The sequence below is a fragment of the Engraulis encrasicolus genome, chromosome 24, assembly GCF_034702125.1.
Source record: "Engraulis encrasicolus isolate BLACKSEA-1 chromosome 24, IST_EnEncr_1.0, whole genome shotgun sequence".
Taxonomy (NCBI): domain Eukaryota; kingdom Metazoa; phylum Chordata; class Actinopteri; order Clupeiformes; family Engraulidae; genus Engraulis; species Engraulis encrasicolus.
The window spans coordinates 19,968,412-19,991,210 of record NC_085880.1 but is presented as its reverse complement, the minus strand read 5'-3'; the positions used below and the strand labels follow the sequence as shown (position 1 = coordinate 19,991,210).

General features: G+C 43.3%; 1 long non-coding RNA gene across 2 annotated transcripts in view; it reads left to right on the top strand.

Annotated features, from left to right (window-relative positions):
- LOC134441819 (uncharacterized) overlaps window positions 1-22,799 on the top strand; it is a 44,217-nt gene that overhangs the window by 8,420 nt on the left and 12,998 nt on the right. The window contains exons 2-4 of one of the 2 annotated variants that reach the window (XR_010033208.1): window positions 898-1,034; window positions 12,369-12,532; window positions 21,057-21,137. This is a non-coding gene — a long non-coding RNA (uncharacterized LOC134441819). The remainder of the gene's footprint in view (window positions 1-897; window positions 1,035-12,368; window positions 12,533-21,056; window positions 21,138-22,799) is intronic. The other variant, XR_010033209.1, reaches the window with a different exon arrangement.

Below are 22,799 nucleotides of genomic sequence, written 5' to 3'. Positions count from 1 at the left end.
GATATAAAATAATAATGATAATAGTAGTAAGGTTCAGAGATGTAGTGGATTATAATAATACCGTATTTAACTAAACAGAATATTGTTTAGCTTATTTTATGTTTATTTTGGTGTAGTTAGTAATTCAATTTATGCAATTATTTATTTTGTTTTCGCTGCCAACCTGCCGTGGCCCTCCTAGTACCCCCTGATGTAGCCATTGTTCAGCGTTGTTTCTAGTCAGGCCTGGAGCAATCCAAATATTGTTTCTGTGCTCCGTAGAAATCAGGAACTCCACCCACTTTGTCAGGAAGCAGTCAACTTGGAGGAGCTCCAATGGCCCTGGGTAGAGGTGTGTTCAAGGCAATGACGTGGTTTAAGTGGAGACGTTCTAGTGGGACTAAGAAATGTTTGGTTTAAGCTTCGGCACAGCCTTTTTCTGACCTTGACCAGTAGCAAACAGAGAGAGGCGGGTTAACCAGCCGTTTGGGAAAGGTTATTCGTTATCTTCTTGGTCGGACTAACATCTCAGTACGAGATTCGATGATAATCAGGCAACTCCTGATGTCCTCCACAGGGGTCCCCGGCCCCCCACTTTGAGAACCTCTGTCCTCCTACGCTGCCTGGACTGTCGGTCCGGGGGGAAGCCGGCGGCGGCGCCATGATGCTGCATTCTCATTCACCCCTCACTTCAGGGTCCCTGCGGTCACTCAGCCCCATCCGTCCACCCATTCACTCACTCACTCACTCACTCCTCAGCTGCTGTCGCCACTGCTAATCCCTCTCTTTCTCTTGCTCACTTTTCTTGCTCTTTTTTTCTCTCTCTTTAGCTCTCTTTCTTCCTGTCATGCTCTTTCATTCGTTCTTTCTTTCTTTGTCTTTTATTGTGGCTGTGTTATTTTTTCTACTCCTGTACAGATTCTCAGACAGTAGCTTTGTGGCGTGCGAGGAGGACAGTAGCTTTGTGGCGAGGAGCGAGGATGCGTCATTCTCACCCGGGAAGAGAAGAGCGCAGAGTTCACACGTACGGTAGCGGTGCAGGTGTGCAGCGGGAGGTAAGTGGAAGTGGGCAGGAGCAGCAGCGAGACTTCATTGTTGTTCTACAGGCGTGGTGCTGCCGGACGCTCACTGATAAGCTGGTCACAGGGGAGCTGGCTAGGTGGGTGTGGAGGCGTGGGGATGGAGTAGCCAGGCCATGCCCTCCTAGTGATGCAACCCCTTTGGCACTACTTCTAGTCAGGCCAAGACCCAAGAGCAATGTAGATATCGTTTCTGATCGCAAACCAAGGGAGGCGGGTCAACCATGCCGTTTGGAAAATGTAAATTGTTATGCTCTTGGTCAGACCAAGTCTCGAAGAGATTTGAAAGTTGATGATTTTATTTATTTTTTATTTAACCTTTATTTAACCAGGAAAAATAAACCCGTTGAGATTAAGAACCTCTTTTACAAGGGTGTCCTGGCCAAGTGGCGGCTCAAGTTACAAAATTAAAATTACACAGTTGCATTAATAAATCAAGTAAAATAACACGTCAATTGAAACAGTTACAGACAATAGACTCTGTCTCAAGTGATCTCATCTTGGAATTAAAATCGTTCAATGGAATCAGATCTGTTAGTTTCAAGTCCTTTTGTAGATTGTTCCATGAGGTAGGGGCTGAAAACACAAATGCCCTCTTCCCCAGTTCTGTGCGGAAGCAAGGGACAGAGAGTAACAAATGGCCTTTAGAGCGCAGACCATAAGACTCAATATTCCTCACTTTGATTAGGCTGCAGATGTAAGGTGGCAGTAGTCCGAGTATTGCCTTGTAAATAAATGTATACCAGTGAGTAAGTCTCCTGGTAGTCAGTGAAGACCATTTAACTCTGGCATAGAGTTCACAGTGATGAGTTTGAGCCCTACAGTTAGTGATGAACCTCAGGGCACCATGATACACAGAGTCAATCTTACTCAGACATTGGGATGAAGCATTCATGTACAGCAGGTCTGCATAGTCTAAGATGGATATAAAAGTTGCACAGACAATGCACATCTTAACATCAAAGGAAAAACAGAATTTATTTCTAAATAAAAAACCTAGTTTTAGTTTAGGTTTCCTTATAAAATGTTCAATGTGGGCTTTGAACGTCAAAGTATCATCAAGCAAAATACCCAGGTATTTATACAAATGTACCACCTCAATTTCAGTTCCCTCAAGGGAGAGTACTGAGGGGATGATTGATGGTACTTTCCTTGGCTTTGAGAACAACATTTGCTTAGTCTTATCAGCATTAAGAAGCAATTTTAACTGTAAAAATGTCTGTTGGATCACATCGAAAGCCTGAATGATAATCAGCAGAATTAGAAGTGGACAGCAATAGCAGTGAGACTTCCTTAGACCTTGTTCTACAGCTGTGGTGCTGCCGGATGCTCAGTGAGAAGCTAGGAGCTATAGCTAGGTGGGTGTGGGTGGGGCTGGACTGGTGGAGTGTTTTTGCCAGGGGACCAAAAGACACAACTGTCCTAACTCACAGGCTATCAAAACCAATAGATCTATATTTATGACAGTCTAAAATTGTAGGCATTGTTTCGATCAGAATATGAATTAGTTTATATTATACTATTAGTGATATTTATTAGTATTCTTGGGGTCCCAAACTCAATGTTGAAAAGCACTGGTATAGGGTGTGTGTGTGAGAGAGAGATAGAGAGAGAGAGAGACTGCATGACACATTTAATTTTGACACATAAAGTTTTACCACGTTTAAAGAAGCAGCAGCATCATATAATATTATGTGCTTTAAATCCCTTGGGGTGAGTAAAGTGTATCTACTTTAAGCAACATTTTCCTCTAAGTAGTAAACGTTACATAAAGGGGAATGGTCCCTGGCCCAGGTCAGTAGGCTACAGCTATCCATTTGGCACCTTCCTCTAGAGTAGTGTTTCTCAACAGGGGCTTGACAGCCTCCCGGGGGGTGTTGGGCAGCCCTACATGGGGACACTGAGAAGGATACAGCTCAGCGGGGATGGTGCGTGGTTTCCATCGGGGGGGCATTAGTCTATTATTAAATTTTATTTTATAATACTAAGTGGGACATTGACAAGCTTATGATGAGGTCAAGGGGGTGTTGGGAGGCTTATGATGAGGTCAAGGGGGTGTTGGGAGGCTTATGATTAGGTCCAGGGGCGTTTATTCAAAAAAAGGTTGAGAACCGCTATTCTAGACGTTATAGGGCCTCACATGTGTGAGGCCATGTTGCCTGGGCGCCATCTCTGTGGCTCCTGTCTGAAACGCTCCCCCACCACCCGCTCTTTTTTTTTCCCCCTTTCTTTTTTTCTTCTTTTTTTCTGGGAAGGAACAATGCCCTCTCAATTAGACCACTTGGTTTGTTTTTCTAACTACTTTTGTGCAGCCACAGGGGGGGCCGGGGGGTCGGGGAGCTGGGTGCTTGAGAGTGAGTTGAGCTGACGTGTCTTTCTCAAGTATGCATTAGGTCACATGCAGTGTGGACACAGCATTAGAAGCGCATGGGCTACTAGCAGGGCTGGATTAAGACGGCATGGAGCCCCTATGCTACAGGTTTCTTTGGACCCCCCCCCCCTCAAGGCAAATTTCATAACAAATTTATATAGACAGTGTCATAATTACTTTCTAGGAATTAAGGATAACATGTCTACCAACTGTAATCAAATTAAGAGATGATTTTTTTAAATTTTTACAATTCTGCACTTTTTCACTTTTGGCCAATTTGGAGGTCCCTGGCAGGTGCAGCCATACAGTATCTAGCCTGTGTGTTAATCTGGCCCTGGCCACTGCTCGTGATCAGGGCTGCTGACAGCTTTTGCTGGGCCCAGGGCAAAGTCAGTTGAAAGGGTCCCCCATCCAATACATACAGTGTAATGAAAACCCAATTCTGGTCCCCCTCTCTCCCTGGGCCTGGGACAACTGACCCCTTTTTCATCCTTGTCCGCTTTGCTGCTCCTATTGACCATTCTCTTCACTGCCGATTGCGTTAAAGCATCTGAGCAATGACACAATGAACTCTTCTCTTTTCCTGTCTTTTCTTTTTCAGCTCCACTCTTCATCTCTCTTTTCCTCTCTCTGATTTCCATCCCTCTCAGCTCTTCTCTTCTTCTCTCCCTCTTCTGTTATCCTTTCTTCTCTTCTCTCCTCTCTCTGATTTCCCTCCCTCTCGACTCTTCTCCTCTTCTCTCCCTCTTTCATTATCCTCGCTTCTCCTCTTCTCTCTCCTCCCTCAAAACTCCTCTTCTCTTCTCTCCCTCTTCTGTTATCTTCTCTTCTCTTCTCTCCTCTCTCTGATTTCCCTCCCTCTCTCTTCCCTTTCCTCTTCTCTCCCCCTTCCGTCATCCTCTTCTCCTCATCTTTCTCCTCCTCTCTCCTCGCCCTCCACTCTTCCATTATGCTCTCTCTCCTCCCTGTCGTCTCTTCTCCTCATCTGTTCCCCTCCTCTGTTGTCATCATCCTGCCATTGTAACGTCACCCCGATGTCCCAGGATGCTCCAGTGTAGTAACAGTCTCCACTGTCCTCCTAGCGTCATGCGGGAGATGGGAGTGGGGTGAGGGGACGAGTAGCAGACAGGAAGTAGGAGGAGGGGGTGGGGCTCTGATGTCTCTCTGGAACCCAGGCGTCATTGGCCGCGTTCGCAATGGCGCATTTCTGCGAAGTCTGCGCATCGCTCATGTGCAATGCGATATTACAATGCATTCTAGTTTTAAAAACTCTAAACAGAATGCATTGAAATGGTGAAGTGCACATGCACCCTGTGCAGACTGCGTAGAAATGTGCCGTCACAAATGCTGCCAATGACTGCTGCTGGCTACTACTACTACTGCTTCTCCTGTTGGCTGCTACTGCTAGCTGCTTGGCCTCCCTTTGTTTCTGCCTGAGCAGCTAGCTGAGCGTCACTCTCTGTGGCATTGTGGAGCCTGCAGGCCACAGGGTCAGCTAGTGTAGGGAACTCCACACACACACACACACACACACACACACACACACACACACACACACACACACACACACACACACACACACACACACACACATGCACACACCACAGCCTCAAGACGCCACTGCTTGGGCCACGTAACAGTGTCTCATGTGGGTGTGTGAGCGTAAATGTGTGTCCATGTGTGTGTTTTCCTTTACCCTTGACCAATATTCCACGCATGAGTCCATGTACGCAGAGAATGTCTGTAGCCTCTTACTGCAGATGGGATCGTTGGCGGGCCTATTCACTATTTGCTGAAAATACTCAACTACATCATAACAACATTGCTATGACAGCACAGAGAGCCTCAAGTAACATATTAAGACATAGCCATTACAATTATGGTGACAGTAAGGTTATAACATAGCCTCTGCGCTAAGGGGTTAAAACACAGGAGCTCTGTCTTGCTCAAGCAAAAGCTTGCAAGCTGGCAGTGCTCTGCACCAATCAGAGAGGGACATGCAGAGAAGGCTGGTTGGTTTCCCGTTCCAGGGTTGCCAGATGAAGCTGATAATTTCCAGCCCCAAAAATGCTCAAAACCCGCCTGGAAGCACTAAATGCTGACCAATTCTATTGATTTCTATGGCCACAAATTGGGCGTTTTTTCTCCAAAATCCATTTTTACCCGCAGACGGCCATCCTAAGCAGGAAACCGCCCAATCTGGCAACACTGTTCCGTGCGTGTGTTTGAGTGGGGTGCCAGCAGGGCATGCCCCAGTTGGACGCTGATGATGACAATGACGCTGACGTCACCTGAATTCATGTGCTTGCGATGCCTTCCTCCAGTAACGTGGAACTATTCTGATGCTGTTTTTGGTAGAATGTGTGGTTGACCTAGCATATCTAAAATGAATTTTAAATTATTCAATTTTATAATGGAATAAGTAGAATAGAAAACGTTTTTTAGGCATTATTAGTGCCATTTTTTAACTACTTGGTACATTAGTTTTTCGTTTGTTCCATGAATTTATGAAGTGTGGCAATGCCAAGTTGACAATATTGACTAGGTTTTGCTTTTGTTTTGGCTGTTAGGTGGGGGCCCCTAGGCTGCAGCCATATCTAGCATGTGTGTCAATCCGCCTCTGCCTGGGGGCTTCACCTCTGCACTGCACAGCATGTACCATAGCTTGTTCTGCTACTGCACTCAGACTGTTCTGCAGGATTGACACGAGGCCCCCGCCTGCAATGCTCTGATGTTATGGAGAAGATTGACACGAGGACCCCGCCTGCAATGCTCAGCTGTTATAGCGGCTTGACATCAGTGGACGCTGTGGAACTCGGATATTCTAAGGGATTGCCAACGGGGGTCTCGATCCCAGGGGCAATCCACTTGCCCACTTTACCCCGCGCAGGGCAGGTGTAAGCCGGCCTACAAAACAAACAGAACGCACTGTACTGTGCTTTACGCACACGATGGCAGCAAGAGCCAGGGGCAGTGTTTGGTGGCTGTCGTTGTGTGTGGGGTGGCGCTGCTGTGTTGTATGATTAAATATCACTTAGCGATTGGGGGATTACGGCGGAGGCGGGTACAGCGGCATGGACCTCTGAGTCATCTGGCGGTCATCGTGCGCTTGTTTGTTTGTTTTGCGAGTGAGAGAGAGAGAGTCATGTTGGGACACAACAGCTTTGCATTAGCCCGGCCTCCAAGAAAGCCAGATTGACCCCCCCGAGCTGCCGTAGAGTAGAGTAGACAGTAGAGCAGAAGGTGTGACGGACAGAGTGGAAGCTTTGATTTCTGCGCGAACGACTTGCCCCTCTTCTTCCATCCATCCACGTCTGTCCGTCCGTCCGTCCGTCCGTCCGTCCGTCCGTCCCCGCATCGCCGGGCCCCGTGCTTCTGATATTAAATGTCACTCCTATTCCTATTCCAGCAATTTTCCAACTATTGAAGTTCCGCAGGGAGATTAATGTGGTTTGAAATGCTACCAAGCCACATTTACAGGATGTGGAAAATCTTACTCGACAGTCGGACCCCCTCGGCAATCGGGGGCACCAGTCACATTTGGTTTACCCAGTAGGACGAGGCCAGGGACGACGTCACTGGAGTGTGACTGTGAGGCAGTCGGTACAGTGCGATGGGTGATGATGATGATGATGATGCAATCGACTCATTCATCTCTCCCTCTCAGTCATGCTAATTCAATTATGCATGAGAACGTTTCTCCTTTTAATCATTATTCGTTTGGTCAGGCCATAAGCGGAGCCCTGACGCCACGTGGTGCTATGGGTGCACACATTTATCAGTGTATATATCGTAACATGCTGTTACACTATACTATATTGCAGGGACGTGCACAGGAATTTCAAAGGGCAGTTGCTCTAACCTGAAGAAAGGGCACCCCCCCCCCCCCCAAAAAAAAAAAAACATCAGCAATGAGCGGCCTTCAGAATTTTTAGGAAACTGCACCATGGGTATTATTATTTTTAGTAGTAGTAGTAGAAGTAGTATATTATTGTCATAATTATTAATATTTTTTATTGTATAGTATCCTGAATATGCGTACCATATGATATAACATGCTAGTTTTTAAACATGAAGGCCTACCTATTAATCATATCAGAGATGATCAGCCTTATGCCCACCTGCCCTAAATGTCTCCTGATCCACATGTCCTCATGTGTGGTATGTGGCTGCCCCTAAATTAAATGAAATTATGAGAAAAAGCCTTGATAGTTTTTAAACCTGTATCAGTCACAGAGATTATCAGTCTTATGCCTACCTGCCCTATGTGCAGAGGTCTGTGGCTCTGAGTCATCCTCATCTTAAATGAAATGAAATGATGAGTAAATTAATAGGCTAAATATGAGGATGCTTAATCAATTAACCCACTGTCATCTTTATAATCCTTGTAGCAGCCAAAGTAGACTTTAAGTTATAATAAATAGAAATAGTTAAAAATTGTTAAAAAGATCATTTAATTTGAATTTGAAATTTTATTAATAGGCATAGGCCTATTCCATGATTAAAATGATGAATATTATATAGGAAAGCTAAAACAATAAGAATTCACAGGCTTAGGTCATTTGTTGGGTCTTTTGTAGCCTATATTAAAAATGTGTACTGTCGCTTTAAGAATGGACGAGCCGGCTTTCATTTCAGATCACAAAGAACCGTGGCGTGGGAGCACCAGTTCTTATATGTTGCTCTGAAGCTCCGAGCTTCTCGCAGACTTTATAACCTTTTATTTTCATTACAGATATTTTAGTTAGTTCATGCACATTTTGTAGGCCTATGTCTTGAGAAGAACAGTAAACGTCAGTTATCACGTGGAGTGGATTCAATTACATGGACATTGACAGTGGAAACAGTAGCCTATCTTTGGGTCGGAGAATAGGCTATATCAGCGTAAGAAAACGCACTTTCCTAGCGGTCTCACCAAGATCAAACCTCTACAATCCTGAAAAAGATTCTCTGCCTCACCTGCACCTGTTCATTTTTTTCGCAGCCAACTCTGCAGAGATGTGCTTCCTTTAGCTAGCCTACCCCCTTAAGTTCTCTCTTGCTTGATAAAACGACATGTCATCTCCATGTTTCTTAGTTGGGTTAGCCTTCCACAAAACAACCTGAGCCATGTAAAACGTTGACTGCAAGCAAGCTAGCTGGCTGTCGTATTCCCCCAATATCTGAACGTGGCACACCCCGGCTGTCAGATTATTTAGGATCAAACGTCCTAAACTCGAGATCGGCTTTAAGAGACATTAATTGTGATCATGTAGTTTAATACTGTGTAGTCGGCTGTGTTTCCAGCTCACCTCAGGCCGTCAGGGCAGTCGCTCTACTCCCACGACATCTTCGACATATTTTGCGTCTCTGCCCTGGTCGCATGCTTGTTCCCCCCTCCCTCCCATGTAGAGCTGCGCGTGCCCCCCGCATCGCGCATGCTGCCCCTCCCTTTGCCTATCTCGAGGTGCAGGTGAATCTGAATTTGAAAACTTAATTTAGGAAGCTTCAATCAAAAATACGAATTGCAAAGCAAATCAGTTGAAACATGAAATCTTAGCCTATTTTTCCGAGGCATATCTACAGCTGGCTGTCGGGTTTTTTTGCTACCTAAACGTGGCGCTGGCTGGCTGTCAGATGTATGATAACTAAAAGTTCTAAACTCAACATTGTATTAGAGAGGTTGATTGTGAGCATATTTTGTACCCTAATATGTAGACTGTGTGTAGGGCTCTAGCCGACACCCAGGCATCTTCAAAATCTTTCGTGTGTCTCATAGGCGCTCAAGGGCCTGTCGCGTGCCTTCTCCCTCCCCACCGGAGTTGTTGCGTAGTACCTACCTCACATCGCTCGTGCCCATTCTCGACGGGTCTGATGAATTTGTATGACTGACTTAAGTCTTTATTGTACAAAACTTAAATCAAAATTATGAATTATAAAGAAATCAAATGATATTGAAATATGAAATTATAATTGCCATATTATTTTCCCCTCCCTTGGAAGGGCAATATCAGCCAATGTGGGCAAAAGGGCCGTTGCTCGGGCACCGTGGGCAACTATGCCATGCATGTGCCTGCTATATTGTGTAATATACTCTCTGTGTATTATACCGTAGCGTATCCTGATTCACTTTGTGTCAAAACATTCTCATCATGCAGTAGGCTATCTCTTTCCTGCCTCTGCTTTTTTCGACCTGCCCTTTAACTCATTTTAGCCTGGAGCAACACACTGTATAATACGCTGCATGCAGGCTCTTGAGATGTGTGGCAGAGATGAATGCACACATTCCAATGCAAAATGAGAGTCCTGGCTTTTAAATGCAACTTACTTCATGTTTTTATGTGCTTCGGAGGCTGAGATATTTAGGTTTTAATAGGCAGAGAGCACCTTTTCCCAAAAAGGGCTTAGGCTAAAATGGGTTAAAGATGAGTGTCGCTGTTTGACTATCTGTAGAAGGTCTAGCCCCCACTGCCCACCACCCCCACCCCTCACTCCCCCGTCCCATAAGAGGGGGTGAACATGAGGGGTTTTTGAGACTCCTACGCCGGGTTGGCAGGCAATTGAAAAGGTTTTTTTTGGTGGGGGGAGGGCTCACCAATAATTGGATGTTTTTAGGGGCCCCGCTGCCATCTCTGCAGACATGTATGCCTTGCTCATGTTCATTACATATTTTCAAAATGCAGGTCATGCGTAGAATAAAATGAAGATTTTTAAATGCTATTTATTATTTACTCTTTATTGTACTTGCACTCCTTTCCCCAAACATCCATAATGACACATACAGTGGCTATAAAAAATATAAAAATACAAATATCTTAACCACACAGACATATACGCACATGGGGAGCAAGTGCATGAACAAGCAATAACTTGCTTGTCCGGACTGACTAATCCATGGTTATGTCAAGCAAAAAAAAATCAGTTATTATTATTATTTATTTATTATGATTTTGTATGGAAATGGTCTCCTATTGGTCTCCCATTCCAAAGACATGGCTTGTACTGTAGTGTACTGTATTCGTGCTAATACGGCCGGCGCTGCTGTGTGTCTTGAAACAAACACGGGTCCATATTGGCCACGCATGCAATGTCCTCCATGTCAAGAGGCCACCTCAAATCCCACTCCTCATTTGTAAGCAGGATTACCAGCTGCCCTGTAGTGAGAGTCGACTCACTCACAATGTTCTGAATCACATACTTAACCCAGTAATAATACGTGTGTGTGTGTGTGTGTGTGTGTGTGTGTGTGTGTGTGTGTGTGTGTGTGTGTGTGTGTGTGTGTGTGTGTGTGTGTGTGTGTGTGTGAGAGAGAGCGCATGAAAATGTCTGCCCGTGTACTGTATTTACATGGATGTGTGTGTGTGTGTGTGTGTGTGTGTGTGTGTGTGTGTGTGTGTGTGTGTGTGTGTGTGTGTGTGTGTGTGTGTGTGTGTGTGTGTGTGTGTGTGTGTGTGTACACACATAGTGGGTCATATGTGTGTGCGTAAAAAAATGTACTATGACCCGTGCTAATGTAGAGGCATGTGACCTATTGTATTGCATCAGCAAATGTGTGGCATTAGATATTATATGTACAATGGCTCCAAGTCATATAGGCTGATACACAGTCATACAGGGTACTCGGAAGACTCATTTTTGTCACGCTCCATCAAGCCTTACGATATTGGAAAACTCACTATAAAGACCTTTGAGTGGATTAAAGTATAATATGGTAGTACAATAATGTATAATATATTATATAGGTACCGCTATCATAAGAATTACTTTTCTACTACCCTGCACATAACGCTCTAGCTTTTTGGCTTGCAGTACTCTCATTTATGATGGTGATATTATGTTATTATATTACTATAAAATGAAAATACCCCTTTTCATTTCTCAGTGATTTTCAAGTATTCCTTCCATTTCATTACCTCGGGAAAAAGCGATGAAGGATGAATAGAACTAAATTTCGATATTAAGATCTCAAAAGACTAATTTTATGTTTGAAAGTTTGCTGTCTGAAATGGCATACTAATAATGATTGATTATTAGTTCAAAAAGAAAATGTTGCATATTTATTATAAATACTGTAGTTGAAGTCTTCTTTCAACAATAAAATTGCAAATTTGACCTTATTCTTTTATGTATTCCATGTCTCTCCTCTTGAACTCTGGCCTGGCTTTTTTCTGATTGTATTGGGATGCTTGTAATGCCTGGGGTTACATTTGCAGGATGTAATTCCTATGAAAAGATGTAAAAAAAAAATATTAACCAGGAAAACTCTATTTAATTGCGTGGGTATGGTCGTCTTAGGTTGCATGTGCAATAGTATTCTAGGCTGGATGGTTAATATGGTTAATAAATGGTTAATATATTAAAGCACCATCAATGATTGTTAAAGGTGCACTGTGTATGATTTTTAGTAGTTTATTTTCAGAATAAATGCTGCCCATTTACAGATGTTACCTTTGTCATGAACACTTACCACCACCATCAAATTCTAATACATTCATTATGACTGGGAAAATTGAACTTTTCATTCATGAAAAGGGGGATCTTCTCCATTGTCCGCCATTTTGAATTTCCAGAAATATATATTTTTAGCTGCAAAACTTACTGCACTTTGGTCATACTAGTAAATATTACTTACTTTATTACTTGATAAATATTCATGAAAGTAAAGTTTCCGTTAGCAGCATAGTTGCAGTACCTGCTCTGGCCACCATCCTACACAGTGCACCTTTTACTGTAAAGGCAAAAGTGAAGGGTTGGCTTTTATACCACATGTTGCTGCTTTAGGTAATGGTGGACCAATTTTGTTTTCCTTATTCAGCATTATATGATTTACTTTCCTCATTAAGTTCATCAGTGTCCCTGTCTGTTGCCCTGGCTGCTATACATTATCTACCTTATTGACTGAATATTGTGTGTGTGCGTGCGTGCGTGCGTGCGTGCGTGCGTGTGTGTGATTTTGACAGGCTCCGTCTGTGGAGAGTGATCAGGCGTAGCGGGGAGTATAGCATGCCTTGCAGGAGGCTGAAGGCTAATGGCAGGGCCCTCCCATGTCTGTGATGGAGGCGGGAGCGGAGACTGACTGATTGCCATGGGTAGCAGATGTCATGAGAAGAAGGCATGAATACAGGTTTGATAATAATGACACTTGATGAAACCACAGAAGTGCCCCTACGTCAACAGTGAAATGATGAATCACATTCCTTTGCTATTTGCAATATTTACTTGTTATTACACAAAGTGGGTCTTAATTTGTGCGGACAGAGCTGAATATAAGGCTGTGTTTAAAAGTTAATGGTTTTCTTTTTGTGTTTACACCCACTCAAGACTGATGTTTGTGCATATCTGTAAATATTAAACAATTAGTAATTGACCACAACACCACCATGTTGCATGCATGATATGTGAACCTCGGCAGACTGGCATGTTACATGTGGCTCGTCTTCCCTGGAGTAAACAAGGCGATGACACACGATCTCCCTCTATTGGGCCCATTCTATTTCATTAATTCTGAATGTTTAATGAGTTCTAGTGCTGTGATCATTACGTCTTGTTCCGCCCTATACGTACATACTCAATACTCAATATAGACTCTTTTGCCTGGTGAAATCATATCCGCAGATTAATGTTCGATGCTCAAATACAACAACCATTTGAAAGACAGCCAAGGGCGGCAGAGGTATTGTGGTTAAAATACTTTTCGGCCGTGTAGATTTTTTCCTCGTGAAAGCTGATTGCAGTAGTAAGGTTTCTGTGTTATTATTCAGCTCTGCTGTTTGGAGATGACATTAGATATACCTGTAAGAAGAGGAGCGGGACAGGAAGTTAGTTCAAAATTAGAGAGCAGCTCATCGTCTCGATTGAAACCATGTGTCACAGTCACAGTAGACATCTTCCTATGTTGGGCAACACGGCAAAGACTGAATGACTGCATATGGATTATGAAAGACTTTTTTTGGGCTCAGGCGTCAGGTGGAGTAACAGCATTTAATGCCCCATAAATCAGTGGTGGTGTCGTGCCGAAAAGCGAGTGCCTGCCAGAACACGAGTGCCCTCATTGAAACCAATGGAAACCGATGACCAATTTTTCAGATAGTTTTTACCCATTTTTGCAGATAAATCTGACACAATTTAAGATGGAAAGCCTATCAATAAAGCATCTACATTCCTTCTGGAAGTATTACAAAGAACTGGTTACAATTTCAGTATTATTTCCATGAAAGAATCGAAGAATTGTCATAACAAATGTTACAGTTTCATTCAAATAGCTCATATTAAGTGCAGGACGAGTAATGTTTCATAAGCATATTTTTAGTTCATAAATTATGTAATTCATTCTGCAAGAAATTGTATAATTTTCTCTCAAAAAATGTCATTGGTTTCAATGAGGGCACTCGTGTTCTGGCAGGCACTCACTTTTTGGCACGACAGTGGACAGTAACGAAGTAAATGTAATTCGTTACTGTACTTAAGTAACATTTTCATACTTTCATACTTTACTCAAGTATTTTTATTTGGTAAGACTTTATACTTTTACTTCACTACATTTCAAAGCGAAATTTACTTTCACTTCGTTACATTTACAGCTACACTCGTTCCTTTTTTTAATTTTTTTAAGGCGATACACGGCAGGTGAATTAATTCATGTTGAATGCCCTGGTCATGCTGGTGTGAAGAAAGTAAAACTGAATCCGATTGGCAGACTCAGAGATTCGCCATTGTGATTGGTTGTAATGTGTCACGTGACAACAAGCTCTCCTGTACAGATTTAGTTTTAGAAGGAAAGCGAGCAGAGCAAGACCACTGATGTGTCCACTGTTGCGACTTGCGAGACGAATTGAAATAAGAAGAAACGGTACCTACTTTCTAGTAACATGCGGAAAGCACAGCAAAACAACAAAGCAGGCGACAATAACTTTGTTAGAGTGTATTAATCTGCACGTCGTATTCGTTGTGTGGGGGAGAGGTTTGGCTCGCACTGCAGGCTGCACTCTCCTGACAAGACGAAATTTGTCTGATAGGCTTCGCGTTTGAACTGAATAATCAGCGAATTGATACTTAATGTAGGCCCTACTGCTTATTTGACTTACTGTGCTATATCTGTGTTATGGCTTACAAGAGAGTCACATAATTGCCGCTTTTGTAGCGTGTTGGTTTATTGAGTCAAGTACACAGGATGCCTAAACGCTGCTTATTCCAAACCATCCAGCCGCACAACTCCGTGATAGCATTCTTTCCCCTCAATACATTGCAGTATTTTCTGAAGCAGTTGGGAATAACAATTACTTGTCTAATAGACTCCCCTGTCACCAAAAAAAATTATTTGCTTCAACTTTATGGAAAAGAGGCTTGTGTAAAGGGTTTGTATCTTTACATGAGGATTAGCCATGCCCATCATACCGTGCAAAGTGAGGCTACATTCAACATGTATCCTTGCAACATGTATCCTTTCCCTTAAGTCAGATCAGTAGGCTACAGTAGATATGAAAAGCACTGGCAATACCACCAAAGTGAGGTTGTAAAAAACAACAATAACAAAGTAATAAAAAAAAGAAAAGAGAGAGAAAAAAGTGGACTTTGGCTAAATATTGGCCCAGTGATGTACACAGGCACAAAAGGCTTTTTCATGATCAGGCAGAAGTGTTCCAATTAAGTTGTATCAAGTAGGCTATTGCAAATCATTGGCATCTAGCAAAAAGAGACCATTACAAGTATATGAAGATGTTCCTATCTTTAAAGGTAGCTTAGAATCGCAAGAAGTCTGTTTGCCCATACATAGGCCTAAGCCAACCTTAACATAACCAAACACTACATAATAATAATAATAATAATATAATAATAATAATAATAATAATAATAAGAGAAGAAGAAGTCTACCAAAACCATAATTATAATAAAAATTAAACATAAAGTACTTTATTGGCTACTACTCTAACTCCTTGCTGTCACAAATAAGTAGGCCTATACTGGACTAGGCCTACGGCTGGGGGGTATTGTAGTAGTTGTTCTAATAGGCATATAATCAATTTCAGCCTGATCATTCTTAATATTAATGGCCTTTCATGTGTTCTTTTGGGCATGTTAGGGTCAGTATTAACTGTTTAGAGAGGTGAAAATGAACTTCTGATGCTATAACATCCATGGACTTACTCCACAGTGTTTCTGAGGCCTGTTAAGGCCTAGTTCTAACATGTTCAGTTGGTATAGCCTATGCAAATCAGAGGATATTTAATTAGATATGACCAAACTAGGCCTACAACACTTAAATATTAAAATTGCACCAAAGGCCTCATTTTTAAGTTTTTACTTTTTACTTTTAGTACTTAAGTATTTTTGATGGCAGATACTTTTGTACTTCTACTCAAGTAAAAAAGTGAGGTGAATACTTTCACTTTTACTTGAGTAGTTTTCAATGCAAGGTAACTGTACTTTTACTCAAGTACATAACTGGTGTACTTCGTCCACCACTGCCATAAATGAATTAGTGGTTGATACGCTGCAATGAATATGGTTCTTAGATAGTTCACTAAAAACAAACAAACAAACAAACAAACGAATCCATATAATAGTGGCACTGTCTGTCGTTGCACCGCCCTGACTTGTGCTACTGCTGAAACGTCACTGACCCATGTAGTACAGTAAAATCCTGTTGTCGTTGGAAGAGCAGAGGTACGGTAAAGTTTGTTGCCGCCCCGTTTGACCCAGATACTGTATTCTGAATGTAATGATATGATACACAGTCAGCAGCAATCTACTGTATACAACCAAGCTTGTGAATCACCTTGTACATCAATGTCTGTACATGCATGTATAAGCCAAGGGGATTGACTGGCTGTCAGATTGTAGTCTTGCATCTGTTGATGTTCGTCTGTGCAGAGGCATTGGACCTGACGACGAGTAGGCAGCAGCTTCTGTACGTCCCTGTATGTAAATATGATCAGACTGAGGAATTATGACTGATGAAGCCATTGCTGTATACAGATGCACAGGCGGAACAGTAACACATATGATTTGTTTAGAGTAGAGTAGAGTTCATAGAGGTGTTCTATCTTTGTGTCTAAGTATATGGCTACCCACTTGGTAAAGCTTTTAAGGTGGTACTTAAAACGGAGAAAAAGGGAAAAGAAATATTAAAGATATGTCATCAAACAGATACAGTATTACAGCTTAGTGGCCATCAGAACTCCATGCTGGATAGGCTACATGATGCATGGCGCTTGTTTACTTGTTTGTCTGTTGTATGTTTTGTTGTTGTTGTCTCGCCCACATCGCCTGCCCTGGAATACGCTATGCAGTTTATTAATGTCCTACAACATCATGACTCTGGGCCAAATATCACAGCTCCAGCTCAGAGTGCTCCAATGCATGTTTGTTGTTCTGTGTGTGTGTGTGTGTGTGTGGCCAGGGCTGGACTGGTAATCTGGCATACAGGGCTTTTTCCCGGTGGGCTTGCAGTCCCCAGGGGCCGATACTGTTGATGTTGTGGTTGTTTTCCTGGGGATTGGCCCACAATTTAGAGGGGGGAGGCCCATTGGTCCATCGTCAATATAGACAGTAGATTCAGACAGTCAAGACTAGTAAAATGGCCTGTGTGTGTTCGGGGCCAAATGCCCAGGCCATTTTTGAGTCCCAGGCCAGCCCTGTGTGTGGCGCTCCATTTCAGGCAGAAACGGGTGGTCATGGGTATGATGAGGAAAACTGACAAACTGAAATTGTCCTCCTAAGAGCACTAGTCCAATGAGGTCTTTTTCTGATGCCTTAAAAGTCTACATTTTTGCATATTCAAATCCAAACAGTATCTTACAAGACATAGAAAAACACATTCATACACGGACGTATCATACACAGAAACACAGTTTCTACATTTGAAGAGTTTCATTGCAAAACGACTTATCCACCATTTTTTGACTTTTGCATTTTATTATTGGAAATGTTGAGAAGTCCTATCATCTATATGTGAATTCTTGCCATTCAAATATTTTTTAAACCTATACAAAATGCATTGCAATGGAGCACCCAATACAAAAACAATTTCCCAAAATGAATATGCGTACCAAGCTCTTAATTTGTCCTTTTATCTCATTGTTTCGTGAAGACTCTTTATAATTCATTGATATTTTTGTAAATGTGTTATGCAGTAGTTGGAAATAGGCCTATAAAGTATTAGAAGATGTTCTGCTTAGTAAAAGTGGCTGGATGGCCTAAACTGACCTCTTTGTGTCAGCAGGAATCTGCGCTGTTGCTGGTGTGTGTGTGTGTGTGTGTGTGTGTGTGTGTGTGTGCGTGAGTGTGTGTGTGCCTGTGTGTGTGTGTGTGTGTGTGTGTGTGTGTGTGTGTGTGTGTGTGTGTGTGTGCGTGCGTGCGTGCGTGCGTGCGTGCGTGCGTGCGTGCGTGCGTGAGTGTGTGTGTGTGTGCCTGTGTGTGTGTGTGTGTGTGTGTGTGTCCAGCCTTTCCTCCAGTAGGGAGCAGCATTCTCTTTGTCCAGCAGGGATGTGGGAAACGGCAGCCGGCGGATTGACCTCATTTGCTCCTGTCAGGTGTGTGTGGAGGAGGGGAGCGGGGTGTGGGGTGTGAGGAGCTGGGGGAGGGGGGATGGTTGAGTCTTGCTCCAGGTTTGTTTTTGTATCAGAGTTTTATTTTCGTGTGGAAATGGACATGATTTTTTTCTCTCTCGCTCTGTCTCTCGCTCTCTCTCTCTCACTGTCTCTGTGTGAGGGAGAGAGAAATAGATATGGCTCTACCTGTGCTTTCTGTTTTGAGGGATGCTCAGGGGTGCTTGGTTATCTCTCCTGATCCCATAGAGGTGCTTCTGCTTTGATGAGATCAAATGCCAGGTGCCAACTGTGGCAAAGGCGAGTGGAGCTTTCAAGTAGAGGCCTTTATCATCACCTTGCTGTTCAGTGAGATAGTGGGTATTTCTCAAAACCTAGTGCGCACACTTCCAAGTGTGCTCAGCCTAATTAGTCACGCACAGTGATTGGATACTCTTTGGTGAACTCTATGGAGTATCCAATCACTGGGCGTGACTAATTAGGCTGAGCACACTTGGAAGTGTGCGGACTAGGTTTTGAGACATACCCGTAGTTTGGAACAGCCCACAGATGCACAGACAGGCATTATAGAAGTGGAAGTTAAGATAAGTAAGCAATATACTGTAGGCATGATATACAATAATGATAATAATAATGATAATAATAATAATAGTAATAATAATAACACTTTCGCTTTATATGGCGCCTTTCAAAACACCCAAGATCGCTTGACATAATATCAGTGTTGGTTGTGTGCCTGTCAGCTTGGTATTGTCAATGGGTTGCTGGGTAGCCTAATAAGACAGACTGGCATCATGCGAAGGCGTTTGTATTTCACGCTAGTGCATTCGTGTTGTGGTGCAACGACTTTACATGGTAAGTCATGCCCTACAACGCTGCAGAAAAACACTTTTGTCACATGACCAGGCTTGAGCCGTCGCAACAAATTTCTGTTGAACGCAGCAAATTTCTGTTGCTAAACGTGAAGATGCTCAGCTGTGCCCTCACCAAAATCACCCCTAACCTTTCACTAAAGCAACATTTCTGCTGCTTTACATTTGCCAACAACAGCGTAACAAGTGAGGGAAATGGCGAAATTGTGATCAGGCCAAAACCACCCCTAACCCTAACCCAAAGTTTCCCAAACTGGGGTGCGTGCACCCCCGGGAGTGCGTGGCCTGCCGCAAGGGGGTGCATGAGCTGAATTGAGCAATGACGGCTATGTGTGTTTTTATCAATTAAGTCGTTTTTAATTGTATGGTGAATTGTATGCTTGAAGAAACATCAGGTCTATTGGAAATGATGATTCCCCAAATGACTCTGCATAATGTGCAATGATTTGTGCAGTGAAGACTTATCTGAGTGGCCATCAGCACACCAAAACATTTGCTTAGGGGGTGCGAGAACCACATTGAAAGGTAGAGGATGCTACGCAAGGAAAAAAGTTTGGGAACCGCTGCCCTAACCTGTCACAGGGCGTTGTGGAGCACGAGTGAGCATGCACACAGTCATAGAGCACACACAGGCGATAGATGGGTCAAAGTCACAATGATTTCCAAATGCCATGTTAGATATGAAGATGTAAGAATGAGTCACATGGCAGATAGGGGTGTAAACAATAATCATTTTGTATCGATGCATCCATCCAAAGGCCTAATTGAATCATATCGTAGAGTAGAGTAGAGTAATCGTATCGTGGGGCATTCTCAAGTATAAAATAATCAAATCGCTGCCTTAAGAAATCATTATAGAATTGTATCGTTATGGAGGCTGTGATTTACACCCCTAATGGCAGAGCTGTGCGGTACAGAAGAGAGAGTAGATTCACAGCCCAGTTGCACAGACATAGAGAGAGCGAGACAGAGCAGAAAAGAGGGATGGAGCGAGCGTGAGAGACCCAGAGAGGAATTTGAGATAGCGTATGAGACACAAGCTGATGGGACTAGAATATCAGGCTTTCCACCCTGAGAGCGGAAATGGTTTGGGTTTTTTTCTTTTAAAAAAAGGGATGTTAGCTTGTGTCACAAGTGGACCATCACTAGCCAAAAAATAGAATGGGGGGGAGAGACCACTGTTATGGACTGATTATGCATTTGCATATGTGGGCAAGCAGCTGGGTTGCAGGGGGTACATGCATACAGGCTGGGTTGCCGGATGGGGAATGTGTGTGTGTGTGTGTGTGTGTGTGTGTGTGTGTGTGTGTGTGTGTGTGTGTGTGTGTGTGTGTGTGTGTGTGTGTGTGTGTGTGTGTGTGTGTGTGGAGGGGGGCAGATTGGGGATGGGAGCTCTGAGAGAGAGAGACAGAGAGAGAGAGAGAGAAAGAAAGAGAGAGGGATAGTGCGCCTCCATAATTTGTCTAAAAGGGCCTCCGCTCCGCTCCGGGATAAACCACAGTCGGCCCTCCTGTGGGCTCGTGATGGTCTGCGGGCAGCATTGATAAATGGCAGCAGGTTTTTCCCCCTCCGTCTGACGAAAGAGATGCCACAGAGAAATTACACCAGGGAAATTGCTGCCACTTTGCCTGGTGAAGGATGTGAGGAGTGTGTGTGTGTGTGTGTGTGTGTGTGTGTGTGTGTGTGTGTGTGTGTGTGTGTGTGTGTGTGTGTGTGTGTGTGTGTGTGTGTTTCTGTCTGTGTCTGTATCTGTATCTGTGTCTGTATGTGACGGAGAGAGTTAGGATGGGTGTGTTTGGGTGTGGGTATGTTTGTGTACGCTGTATCTATATTTATTTGTGCGTGTGTGATGGAGAACGGCTGGGTTTCGGCTTCAGTTGCTTAAATTGTTTACCCTAATTTTTCAACACACGCATCTGCCGACCAACACAGGGTTGCATTTCTGAAAAGCGTAGTTGTTAGCAGTTAGCAACTTCGGTTGTTGCCAATGGGAAATTGCATTGCAACCAACAAAGAAGCTAACATAGTTAGCAACTACGCTTTCCAGAAATGCACCCCAGATCAGCAGCATACTGAAGACGAACACCTCAGTCTTATTATAACTACTATATATAGACTCTCATGGCCTCTAGAATACCAATAGCACTCTCCCTAACGATGTGCGCATTCTTTTATTTATGTATTTATATATAATTTACCAGTATTTATTTTGTGTGCCTTTGTTTTATAGGACATCATGAGATGGTGACAGGAAGTGAATTGAGTTGGCGAGAATCATCTGGAAAAGACCTCGGGCCGGAATCAAACCCAGGTCAGGTCCCCGGCATAACGCTCAGTGCCCCAACCGCTGTGGCAGCTGTGTGTATTCTTGACCATGATTTATTTTCTTAATAACTTTATAAAATGTTAAATGCATGTCACTCATGATATGCTATGAGTAGTATTGGGTATGAAAAGTCGTAACATATTTTTTTTTGCGCTATGTTGCCCTTTTTACTACAGTCATTTGACAATGACAGGCCCATAAACTACATACCCAGTCCTTTGGTTGGGAAGCTGATATATGGAAGAAAAAAAAAGCGCAAAAGTGATACTGTCCATAATCCCCAGTGACACCTCTTTCAATGAGTAACAGCCACCCTGTTGTGTGTTTGAAAATACCATGGGCAGGTTTATCATAAGTCTGATTCCTCTGTGACCCCTGATATGTAAGTCTTTATGCTACAGGAGCATATGCCGCTGTGCTTGTACTTGAGCCTGCTCGTAATGCTGTCTGTTGGCAGACTACACAGGGCTGTGTGTCCATTTACCAAAGGCTGTGTTTCTCTGTGCAGACACATTCATATATGTCCACGGAGCTACAGTTTTTTTTTACACTGCATTCCACCACATTACTTAGCTGGCTCTGTTAGACCAAGCGACGGACTTAAAGTTATTTTTAAATACCGGGTATTGGTTATGGTCCCTGGAGCAGTGTGGGGTTGGGTGCCCTGCTCATGGTCGTCTCAACCATGGAGTGAGAGAGGGAGTGGAAAGGAGGAGTTCGAACCTGTAACCCTGTGATCTAAAGCTCATCTCCTTAACACTTTGCGCAGAGTCTACTGTATGTTATAACCTTACTGTCACCAAAATTGTAATGGTAATGGTAATGTCTTAATCTGTTACTTAAGGCTCTCTGTGATGTCATAGCAATGTTGTTATGATGTATTTGAATATTTTCAGCCAATAATAAATAGGCCTTCTGGCGACCCCATCTGCACTAAGAGGCTACCCACCAGACCAGGGGCGGCTCCCATTGCCCCAGTTTTTAATCATGGCTGCCCGCCTGCCTGCCCGTCTGCCAGCGTATCTGTCCACTTAACCATGGGTGACTCTTGTGCTGATGCTGTAATGTAAATCCTCAACACAGATGTAAATAAAATAAATAAATGCTGTGCGTACTGTATGTGCACATGCAGCAGCCTCATTCGCTCCAGCTTTAGTACACAGTGTACATCATTAAAAAAAAACATAACCGAACAACTGTGGCGACCTGCGATCATGTGTTATACGTGACGCCAGCGAGCATGTGTAATATGTGCTTTTTTTCACTGACGTGATGGAAGGATTTGCTTATGCGTTGACGTACCTCAACTCAGGATCGTGTTTGCCAGCATGTTTCACAATGTAGCTTCTGAGCTCAGTCCTGTAACTGTTCCTGTAAGCACTGTCCCAGTGAAAGGCCAACTGTAGTTTTCAGAGTGAGAAGTCCGCACACTTAGAATCCTTTTTTTGTATTTTATTTTTTCATGACAGGATAACGTTTCGACCTCAGCATGTCAAAACGTTATCCTGCCATGAAAAAATAAAATACAAAAAAAGGATTCTAAGTGTGCGGACTTCTCACGCTACTGTTAACACGTGTATCTTGAGTGCTGTGCCAAAATCTCAGATGCTGTTTACAGATGCTGTTTATGGATATTTTTGAAGACAC